The 12,681-nt window shown below is 39.5% G+C and overlaps 1 pseudogene; it reads right to left on the reverse strand.

Annotated features, from left to right (window-relative positions):
- LOC102584337 (luminal-binding protein 4-like) overlaps window positions 1–12,500 on the reverse strand; it is an 18,310-nt pseudogene extending 5,810 nt beyond the window's left edge.
- Between the last annotated feature and the right edge of the window lie 181 nt (window positions 12,501–12,681).

The following is a 12,681-nucleotide window of genomic DNA, read 5'->3' on the forward strand; positions in this document are numbered from 1 at the left end:
AATCACCCACACAGACACGATCGATCGATTTTGTTTTGTAAGAAATGTATGCAAAAGAAGGGAAGAATTCGATTTTGAAAAATGAGAGAAAACCTCTCTATTTATAGTCAACAAAGGGTACTATAGCCAACAAAGGATAAAGAAGACAACCTTTCAGAAAGAAGACAACCTTTCAGAAAGGTCACAACACTTTGGAAAAGGCATAACCTTTCAAACGGTCACAAACCTTTAGAAAGGACACAACCTTTCATAAAGTTCACAACCCTTCGGCATAGTCACAACTCTTCATGAGAGTCACAACCCTTCATTTCCTGTTCACACCTTTAAAAACCAACACCTTTATCATTGGTAATTGTAATCTTATCTGATTTTCCAGAGGCTTTGTCTTCATCTTTGACGGTCAGAATACCGTTTGCATCAACTGCAAATGTCACCTCAATCTGAGGAGTTCCTCTGTTGAAATATGAAAGAATTTAGTAAAGAAGCCAATATTATTTTAGTCAACCAGGCAAAAGAAACTCATCAGACACTCTCAAGCAGGTGGAGAAGACAAGTACCTTGGAGCTGGAGCTACTCTAGTTGAATCAAATTTTCCTAGCTGTCTGCAGTCCTTTGTGAGACTACGTTCACCTTCAAACAACTGAAGGTAAGAATATTCATGTTTGAAAAGCCGCAAGTCCAGACATGTTCCTTCTCTTGAGACTTTAAGCTTTCTAAGAAGATAGTTTCGAGGAAATACCTGAATGGTCACTGTTGTCTGTTGATCCTGATAAGTGGTGAAGACTTGAGACTTTTTAGTAGGAATGACAGTGTTTCTTGGGACCAACTTAGTCATCACTCCGCCAACAGTTTCAATACCAAGAGTGAGTGGAGCCACATCCAGAAGAAGAATATCTTGTTAAATTCCAAAGTTAATTGTCAAATATATGATTTTTAAAAGAATCAAATCTCCATCAAATGGATAAATGACAGACATAAGAAGAAATACTTTTAGTTTCATCACCACCCTCATCACTCGAAATTCCTCCTTGTACATTTGCACCGTAAGTGTTACTCCCAAAATAGACGCAAGTGTACGTGATTGCACAAGTAGTATAGATTATTCAAGAAACCAGTTATCGTTCTCAAAGGACTTATGATCAACTTATATTCACTCAATTATACAACTAAAAGTAACCAAGTAACCTTTTTAAGAGTTGTTGATTTAGTTAAGTATCTACTAATAATTATGCACTAAATAAAAGTAACTAAAGTGTGAACAACTTTGATATAATATGGTTCAAGCAAGTTAAAAAAACAATTCCAGGGCTGCAGCATACATTGAATATCATGCATCATATCATCGGCTTAGAATTCACTTAAGTTGTCAAATTACTGGTGTATAGGGTTGGTAGTATGGTCCGGGTGGTTCGCCTCTCGCCGCCTACCCCAGTTAGCCATCTAACTACATCGTTGAGCGGGGATAAATAAACTAATTGGCGAGCATGTATATTTCATCCTATTTGGTAACCAAGCAAGGTGTTCGTCTGGGCGTCACTCCTGAACACTAATCACCTCAATTTAATGGGTGGACCGAGCTCTCTATATTCTCTAGTCTATCTAATCCCTCCTCGTTTGATTTTAAGATTAGACACTAGATTTATTTTATGGTGCGCAAGCATAAAATAGTAAAACAAGAATATAGAAGTAATTTGGATTGACAACCGAAAATCAATTCATAAAGCCTCAAACATTCAACACATAATTCATAGCTACAGCCCCAGAACTAGGGCGTTTAGCTACTCATGCTATTAGAAAACAAGAAAATACTATCGTTCATGCAATTTCCGAAAAATAGAAGAGTTAAGGGATTGAAACCTAGTACAAACTTGAATTCTTGCTTCTCGCACACTAGATCAGAAATCGAACCCCCTTTTCTTAAGCCCTAAAGATCTATTTATACTAGTAGGAAAAATTGGGAACTAATCCCACTCAAATTAGGAATCCTACTTAATGTTAAAAACTTGGAAAAGTCGGAGAACAGGTGGCGTGTCGCACCCCTTATCGCGCCTCAAGGTTTTTTCTCTTGCCCAGCTCATGGTGCGCTGCGCCAAGCAGAGCGTCTGGATAGTGCCTCTGAAGTTTCCTTTTTGGCACGTCGCGCCTTTCAGTACGCCTCAACAGGCTCTCTGAAGTTTCATCAGTGGCGCGCCGCGCCAACCAGTGCGCCAGCCACTGGTGATTGTTGCCTTAGCCATTTTCCTGCATCTCCTTGCTCCTCCTTCCATCTTTCTAATTCGTATTCCATCAACATTTCCTGAAACAACTAATCAAGTGTGTAAGTATGCAATCATCACAAGTTAAACTAAAATTCAAGCTAATAAATCAAGATCGTCATCAAACATCATCACTTCGTAGGCCAATTTCGACTACTTAGGTATATAAATATGCCTAAGATCAAGAAGCAACACTTAGAGTTTTGTTTGTCCTCAAACAATCTTTAAACTACCAACTCTTTTTCACAAAACTTGGCTTTATCAACCTACCTCAAAACCAACCAAACATATTTAATCATGATCTTGTAGTTCACATTTGGTGCAACAAATCACAACATTTATACCACGTACACACATGCTTAAAGAATGACTCTTTTGTTACTTTTCCGGGCTAATGCAAACTCATACCACACATCAATTAGATAATCTTACACATGCCATGAATGCCCTCACTTGTTTATGCTTCTTTAAGCCTTTCACTCAAGCAATTTCAAAATCAATAATGCCTATCTTTCTAATAAACACTCACTCTCACAAAAGAGATTCTTACTTTTCTCAACATACCATAAGCTTGCCCTTAGTGTATTCTTACTTTCGCATTATATTTCTCAAGGAATCAAAATGACTTTCATTTGGTTGTAATGTCGGCTTAAGGCAAGGGAGGGAACATTTTAGAAATCATTTTAGTAACTACTCCTCCCTAATGCACATGTCATTACATTGCCAACAATTTTCTTTATAGCTCTTCTTTCATCCTAGTACCTACTTCATGACTATTTACCCTTTTTATTGCTCCATATTTGCCCTTAATTTCTTTCTTTCCCCCCCCCCCCCTTTTATTTTTATTTTATATATGCGCGTTTACACTAGCCACCCAAACTATAGATTTTTAACAACTGAGTAAGGTACACATTATCCTTGATAGGATCAGGGCCAATGTTCCGAGCATAATTCTAAATTAGCCACCCTCAATTTTAGTCGAGGTGCACATTGTCACTAAAGACCGGGGCCAATACAGATTTTTTTTCTTTCAATGTAGCAATTCATCCTTTGCTATATCAACGAACATTTTCCACCCTTTTTCTCAACATAGTGCATTAAGGATTTTTCATAGGATAAAAAAGACTTGGTCTCAAACAACGGGTTTCAACTTATTATGGGATAAAAAAGACTTGGTCTCAAAAAAGACTTGGTCTCAAACAAAGGGGCTTTACTAGGGATGATTTCAATGGTAGGTATACACGTAGAGGTAAGAATTGGCTATTTCAAAGAAGCGCCTCAATCACATTCCTTAAGTCATACAAACTACTAATTCAACACACACAAGGCAAGTTCTAGATATCAAATTAAGAAAGAACCAATCAATTCTCACCACACATGGCATTCTGACACATATAAGGATATATCAACCAACATGCTTCTACAACTTGCATTACGGTACCATTACACAATTAAGCCCATATAGTTTTATTTTGAGTCATAACTAAGAACATATGCTTGTTACAAGGTCAACAATTTATTGCATTCTTCCAAATATGACTACCCATGACGTTTGACTAACTTTTCTGGACATCGTTTCAAAAGGCCAAGGTTGTTTTCTCAATCCTACTCTTCTATTTGACTGATTTTCCATTAAGACGGTCGTCATCCATCCATCATTGGGAACTGTCAGTCCTATGACGACTCTAAGACTCGATAAAGCAATAACTAGTCCTATTCGGTTCAAAGGGACAATCCTCAGTAAAAGTACCGAAAACAAACGCTGAGGAACCCAAAATAAAAAATAAAAATTTAACTAAAAAAAAAATACTACTACTAGACTCGATAAAGCAGTAAACAGCTAAATACAACATAGACATATTACCCCATCCCACACTTTAAAAAACAAGCACTGTCCTCAGTGCACAAAGAAAGCAAAGTATAGAGTTAGGAATACTCTCTTGGTCCTCTAGGCCTGGCTGTCATCTTGATCAAACGCCATCAAGGCATTCGCTTCCTCATCCACAGCATCATCCTCTTCATCATCATTAAGACTGTGCTAAAATACAAACCTAGTTACGAAGAATGAAAAATACAATTTTAACTAAAACTAAGAACTAAAAGACCATCCTAGATTCTACAAATTAAGACTATGCTAAAAAAATCAAAATTTCACTCACGAACTTCCTTCTATTATATATTGTTCATGGGTTGCCTCCCATGTAGCGCTTAATTTAACGTTCCGGCACGACGCAGCTTGGATCATTCATCATTTAGTTCAAAAACCTCCTCATCACGATCCGCATCTTCACCGAAATAGTGCTTCACTCTTTGCCCTTTGACCAAGAACGTAGGGCCAGTCTCACCTTGAAGTTCGACTTCCCCGTGTTGGGAATAACCTTAGTCTAGAGTTAAAGAGTAATACCTTGTCTCCCGGATTGAAAGTATGCGCCACTATGTGCCTGTCATGCCACCTTTTTGTCTTTTCTTTGTATAGTTTTGCATTCTCATACGCTTGGAGCCTAAACTCTTCAAGTTCATGCAATTGGTTTACTTTCTTTTTACTTGCTAACTCGGGGTCCAAGTTCAACTTCCTAATCGCCCAATAAGCTTGATGCTCTAATTCTGCTGGAAGGTGACATGTTTTTCCAAATACTATGTGATAGGGAGAAGTCCCTATGGGTGTCTTGTACGCAGTCTGATATGCCCACAACGCATCATCCAACTTCTCAGCCCAATCTTTCCTCTGCGCATTCACCGTTTTCTGCAAAATTTGTTTTACCTCTCTATTTGACACCTCTACTTGGCCACTTGTTTGAGGATGGTACGCTGTCGCAACCTTGTGACGAATACCATACTTAGCAAGAAGATTCTTAACAAGATGGTTAATGAAATGCTTACCTCCATCACTTATGATTGCCCTTGGCGTGCCAAAGCGAGTGAAAATGTGCTTCTTGATGAATTTTATCACCACCCTTGAGTCATTGGAAGGAAGAGCGATCGCCTCAACCCATTTGCCTACATAATCCACAGCCACAAGAATATATTGGTTTCCGCTTGATGGAGGGAAGGGACCCATAAAGTCAATTCCCCATACATCAAAAATTTCCACCTCCAAAATGTTACTTAGTGGCATCTCATGTCGTCTTGAAATAGAACCCAACCTTTGGCATCTATCACAACCCTTCACAAAAGCAACAGAATCTTTAAATAGCAGGGCCAAAGAACCAGATTGTAGTACCTTATGAGCAGTGCGCTCTCCTCCATGATGACCCCCATATGGGCTAGCATGACAACTTTCCAACACTTTGTGAACCTTATACTCCGGGATGCACCTTCTCACTACCCAGTCTACTCCTTGTTTGAACAAGAATGGTTCATCCCAAATGTAGAACTTGGCATCATGGTTAAGCCTTTTCTTTTGTTGGGTGGTAGCACCCAAAGGATAATCACCACTTACTATCAAATTCACTATGTCTGCATACCATGGCACTTAAGAGATATCCAATGCCATTAGTTGTTCATCCGGAAACTCTTCCCGGATTTGCTCACCTTCATTCACATGTGAAAAATCTTCCAACCTAGATAAATGATCTGCTATTTGATTCTCCGTACCCTTCCTATCCTTGATTTCGAGGTCGAATTCTTGGAGAAGCAGTATCCATCTAATCAGTCTTGGTTTAGCATCCTTCTTGTTGAATAGGTACCTAATAGCTGCATGGTCAGTAAAAACAATCACTTTAGTACCTACCAAATACGATCTGAACTTGTCGAAGGCGAACACCAGAGCCAGCATCTCCTTCTCAGTCACTATGTAATTAGTTTGTGTAGAATCAAGGGTCTTGCTTGCATAATAGATTGAGTGGAATACTTTATTTTTCTTTGTCCCAACACTGCACCCACTGCTACATCGCTTGCATCACACATGAGTTCAAAAGGTAATTCCCAATTAGGGGCAATTAAGATGGGAGCCTCAATTAAGTTCCTCTTCAGCATCTCAAACGCCTTTAAGCACATCTCATTAAAGTCATTCACCTCTTTCTCCAGAAGGCTGCACATGGGTCTTGCTATCTTGGAAAAATCCTTGATGAATCGCCTGTAAAAACCTGCATGGCTAAGAAAACTACGCACACCTTTTACAGAAATGGGCGGGGGTAATTTCTCTATACTTTCTACCTTAGCCTTATCAACCTCCAAACCCGATTTAGACACTTGTGTCCCAACACTATCCCCTCTCTTACCAAAAAATGACATTTTTCCCAATTTAGAACTAAGTTAGTGTCCTCACATCTAGCAAGTACTTTATCAAGATTCCGGAGACATATCTCAAAAGACTTCCCAAAGACGGAGAAATCATCCATGAACACTTCGAAGAAGTCTTCCACCATATCATGAAAGATGGCCATCATACACCTTTGAAAAGTCGCCGGTGCGTTGCAAAGTCCCAATGGCATGCGTTTGAAGGCATATGTACCATACAGACAAGTAAATGTGGTCTTTTCCTGATCCTCGGGTGCAATCAAGATCTGGTTGTAACCTGAATAGCCATTTAGGAAACAATAGTACTCCTGCCCTGCTAACCTGTCAAGCATTTAATCAATAAAGGGAACGGGATAGTGATCTTTCCGAGTAGCCTCATTAAGTTTTTGGTAATCCATACAAATTCGCCACCCTATCACTGTTCTGGTAGGAATTAGCTCATTCTTTTCGTTCCTTACCACAGTCATACCTCCCTTCTTGGGAACACATTGCACCGAACTTACCCACTTACTATCAGAAATTGGGTATACAACCCCAGCATCTAACCACTTGATCACTTCCCTTCGTACTACTTCTTTCATCAAAGGATTTAGACGACGTTGATGTTGTGCACTTGGTTTGTGATCATCTTCAATGTAAATTCTGTGCATACATAACGCCGGACTAATCCCATGAATATCAGCCATTTGCCATCTAATTGCTTTCTTCCTCCGCTTCAAGATTCTCAATGTTGCCTCAACCTGTAAATCGGACAATTCTGCAGAAAGTATAACAGGCAAAGTTTCATTAGTACCCAAATAAACATACCTTAGGTGAGCTGGCAAGGCTTTAAGCTCCAACTTAGGATCCTCTTCAATTGATGGTTTTAGAGGGGGCCCTAACTCCCGATCTAAAGACTCCACTTAAGTCTTACGAGTTTCTACTACTGCTAGATTTAAGCATGATTCAGTCTCTTAAGCCTCCACATCTCCCTCTAACTGTTGACCCACTAACACTCTTTCCAAGGGGTTTTTGGGCAAGACTAACTGTGACTCTATGATACCATCAACCACAGTAATAGCAGACAACTCTTCATAAATAGAAAGTAATTTTAAAGCGCGATAAACATCAAATACCTCTACCTTATCATGTGCCCTCATGGTTAATTTACTAGCTGCTACATCAATTAATGCCCTACCCGTAGCCAAGAAAGGTCGTCCCAAGATAAATGGGACTTCAGAATCGGGTTCAAAGTCTAAGACCACAAAATCTACTGGAAAAATCAATGAACCTACTTGCACTAACACATCTTCTACCACCCCTTCTGGCCTAGCAATGGATCTATCTGCAAGTTGGAGAATAATAGTGGTTCGCTTTGGACTACATAACCCAAGTATTTGGTACAAAGATAGAGGCATTAAATTTATACTTGCTCCCAAATCACACAACCCCCGAGCATGAACAGTTTGCCCAATTGTAAGCTGCACAGTAAAACTACCCGGATCTTTTAACTTCTTGGGCAATCTGTTTTGAATCCTTGAGCTGCACTCCTCAGTCAGTGCTACAGTTTCATATTCCGTGAGTCTCCTCTTGTTGGCCACTATGTCTTTCACGTATTTAGCATACTTCGGGATACCCTGCAAAATGTCAACCAAAGGTAGATTAATGTGAACCTGTTTAAGGAGAGAGAGAGAAACTTACCGAAGCATTCATCTTCATTTAGCTTTTTGAGCCTCTGTGAAAATGGAGGTGATAATTTCTTTTGAGGAATGGGCACCTCAACATTGGAGATTTTTACTACCTCTTCCACATTCTTTTCTTTGTTACTTACCTCAGTGTCTCTCTTCTTTGGAGCTAGTTCCTCTAATTGTAACCAACTTCTAGTGCTTACCGCATGCAATCTCTTTGGATTGGGCTCAGTATCGCCGGGGAACCCACCTTGGGGACGCAAGTTCAAAGAATTAGCCACTTGAGCAACTTGTTTCTCTAAACTCATTTGAGACATCTGGATGTTTCTAATGTTTTCATCCTGCTTATCTATTCTAGCATTTAATTGGGTCCCTATTTCAGTTATGAGCTTTTGGAGTAGCTCTTCATTTGTCATCCCCCCCTTTGGTGCACTAGAATTTGAGCCTTGGTTAGAATTGTAGTATTGTTGCCCAACCCCTTGAGAACGGTATTGATTAACTCCTTGCGTCTGATTTTGGTTTTGGTTCCCACCCCATGAGAAGTTAGGATGGTTTTTCCAACTAGGGTTGTAAGTGTTACCATAATTCTGTTGCACTCCACTCATTTGCGCATTACCAACATAGTTTACGGAATCCGGGTTTGCTTCACATTGCTCTGTTTCATGAGTTCCACTACCACATACCTCACACCAATTTGCTGCCTATTGTACTACATTTATCGGAGCCTAATTTAGAGCTATTTGTTTGAATTGCAATGTAATGTTATGTTGCATTTCACCCTCATACCCTTGGTTCCCTTCAGAAAGTTTATCAAGTAAGGCGAAGAACTCTTCACTGGTTATGGCTAGGGCCTGTCCACATACTGCACTATTAAGAAGAGAACGGACATTATAATCTAAACCTTCAAAGAAAGTGTGACAAAGTACCTCATTGGTTTGCATGTGATGTGGGCAAGCATTCAACATTTGTTTGAAACGTGCCCATGCTTGATACATGTCATCTCCTTGCTTTTGAACAAAGTTTATTATCTCTCCCCTCAACTTTGCAGTTTTCTTGGATGGAAAAAATCGACTCAAGAACTTCTTTGCTAAATCATCCCAAGAAGTGATGGAGTTTGGTGGCTCAGAATCTAACCAACGTCTTGCAGCTCCAAACAATGAGTATGGGAACAAAGTCAACCTTTCATAGTCTGATGACACTCCAATTGGGATGTATGTATTGGTGATGTCTATGAAAGTCCTAAGATGGACTTGAGGATCCTCATGGGGGAGACCAGTGAATTGCCCATTAGTATGGAGGATATGTACCATGTTCTGCTTTAGTTCAAATCTCCCCCCCGGTGGAGGTTTCCTAATACTAGATGCCAAGTTGGCTGTGAGTGGGACTGCCACATCACGGACTGGTCTTGCGGGTACTACAGGTGGTGCTCCTTGGTCATTTGGGTTTCTTTGGTTATTCACGTTTTCGGATTATTTAAGTTGTCTTGATTATCATCCTCAACGTTTTCCGGAAGACCTAACCCCAATTCTCCTCGTCCTTGATTCATCTTTCTGCGCTGTCGTAGAACTCGTTCAGGTTCGTTGTATGGTTCGACAAGTTCTCATTTCCTAGCTAAACCTGAAAGTCAAGTGCCTGCATAAAAACAAGCTAAGATCAAGTAATTAATATCTGAATATTTTAAGTGTAGCCTTAGAAAGATTGAATATAAATCAATTTCTAAGTCCCCGGCAGCGGCGCCAAAAACTTGTTACTCCCAAAATAGACGCAAATGTACGTGGTCGCACAAGTAGTATAGATTATTCAAGAAACGAGTTATCATTCCCAAAGGACTTATGATCAACTCATATTCACTCAATTCTACAACTAAAAGTAACCAAGTAACCTTTTTAAGAGTTGTTGATTTAGTTAAGTATCTACTAATAATTATGCACTAAATGAAAGTAACTAATTGTGAACGACTTTGATATAATGTTTCAAGCAAGTTAAAAGCAATTACAGGGTTGCAACATATACTGAATATCATGTATCATATTATCGGCTTAGAACCATACATTGAATATCATGCATCATATCATCGGCTTAGAATTCACTTAAGTTGTCAAATTACTGGTGTATAGGGTTGGTAGTATGGTCCGGGTGGTTCGCCTCTCGCCGCCTACCCCAGTTAGCCATCTAACTACATCGTTGAGCGGGGATAAATAAACTAATTGGCGAGCATGTATATTTCATCCTATTTGGTAACCAAGCAAGGTGTTCGTCTGGGCGTCACTCCTGAACACTAATCACCTCAATTTAATGGGTGGACCGAGCTCTCTATATTCTCTAGTCTATCTAATCCCTCCTCGTTTGATTTTAAGATTAGACACTAGATTTATTTTATGGTGCGCAAGCATAAAATAGTAAAACAAGAATATAGAAGTAATTTGGATTGACAACCGAAAATCAATTCATAAAGCCTCAAACATTCAACACATAATTCATAGCTACAGCCCCAGAACTAGGGCGTTTAGCTACTCATGCTATTAGAAAACAAGAAAATACTATCGTTCATGCAATTTCCGAAAAATAGAAGAGTTAAGGGATTGAAACCTAGTACAAACTTGAATTCTTGCTTCTCGCACACTAGATCAGAAGTCGAACTCCCTTTTTTTTAAGCCCTAAGGATCTATTTATACTAGTAGGAAAAGTTGGGAACTAATTCCACTCAAATTAGGAATCCTACTTAATGTTAAAAACTTAGAAAAGTCGGAGAACAGGTGGCGTGTCGCGCCCCTTATCGCGCTTCAAGGTTTTTTTCTCGTCCAGCTCCTGGCGCGCCGCACCAAGCAGAGCGCCTGGACAGTGCCTCTGAAGTTTCCCTTCTGGCGCATCACGTCTCTCAGTATGCCTCAACAGGCTCTCTGAAGTTTCATCAGTGGCGCGCCGCGCCAACCAGTGCGCCAGCCACTGGTGATTGTTGCCTTAGCCATTTTCCTGCATCTCCTTGCTCCTCCTTCCATCTTTCTAATTCGTATTCCATCAACATTTCCTGAAACAACTAATCAAGTGTGTAAGTATGCAATCATCACAAGTTAAACTAAAATTCAAGCTAATAAATCAAGATCGTCATCAAACATCATCACTTCGTAGGCCAATTTCGACTTCTTAGGTATATAAATATGTCTAAGATCAATAAGCAACTACTTCGTCAGGGTTGACTCCCTTGCTGGGTTCCTTGCCATCAAAATAATCCTTCAGAAGCTGTTGAACTTTAGGAATCCTGGTACTTCCACCAACAAGAACAATTTCATCAATTTGGTTCTTCCCTAGCCCAACGTCTTCCATAGCCTTCTTAACAGGCCCCATAGTCTTTCTAAATAAATCATTGTTTAGCTCCTCAAAATGTGCCCGAGTAAGTGGTTCAGAGAAATCCACACCATCAAACAGAGATTCAATCTCTACCCTAACTTGGTGCTGACTGCTCAGAGATCTCTTGTCACGCTCAGCTTCTCTTCTAAGCTTACACAAAGCTCTGTTGTCCTTGCTGATGTCCTTCCCGTGCTTCTTCTTAATCAATTTAATAAAGTACTCCATAATCCTATGGTCAAAATCCTCTCCTGCAATGAAGAAACTATCAATGTGTAGTGTGACTTGTGAACAAGGCTTATTTGAAACTAATAGTTTTTACAACTAGCATTTATTTTCATCAAGCTAAATCAGATATCAAACTTGAACTGGTGTAAATTTTTAGTATTATATCAATGTATGAGAGAACTAATAAAAATAAATACAACAATTGATGCAGTTAACAAAGGGGTGCTAACCTCCCAGGTGAGTGTCTCCATTTGTTGCAAGAACTTCAAAAACACCATTATCGATGGTAAGGATGCTAACATCAAATGTTCCACCACCAAGGTCAAAGACAAGGACGCTCTTTTCACCACCTTTCTTATCTAATCCATAGGCAATTGCTGCTGCAGTCGATTCGTTAATGATTCTTGCCACATTTAGTCCAGCGATTACACCTGCATCCTTAGTGGCCTGCCTCTGGGCATCATTAAAGTAAGTTGCAGGGGAGAACAAATAAAAAGATCAGCAATCAATCATATGATACAATTATTGGAATAGTGACAACTGCATCATTGATTTTCTTTCCAAGGTAAGGTTCAGTTGTTTCCTTCATCTTGGTCAAAATCATGGCACTGATCTCCTCAGGACTGAAGACCTTGTTCTCCTCGTCTTTAATCTTACCTTGGGTATATGGATTACCATCCTTGTTAACAATTTTGTACGGAACAAGCTTCATGTCCCTTTGAACTTCTTTGTCTTCAAACCTATCAAATAGATAGTTTTGAGTCATTGCTATTATATCAACTCCCTCAAAAAAAAAAAAAATTAAGTATATTTTTAATTTCAAAATTTTATTTTTTCACCTCTATCCTTGACACCCTCCCTCCCCCCACGAAAAAAAATTGAGTTTGTTTTTAAAAAATATTTTCAACTTCAAAATTTTATTTTTTCACCCCTACCCTCGACCCCCC

This window comes from Solanum tuberosum, unplaced genomic scaffold (assembly GCF_000226075.1).
Source record: "Solanum tuberosum cultivar DM 1-3 516 R44 unplaced genomic scaffold, SolTub_3.0 scf00315, whole genome shotgun sequence".
NCBI lineage: Eukaryota > Viridiplantae > Streptophyta > Magnoliopsida > Solanales > Solanaceae > Solanum > Solanum tuberosum.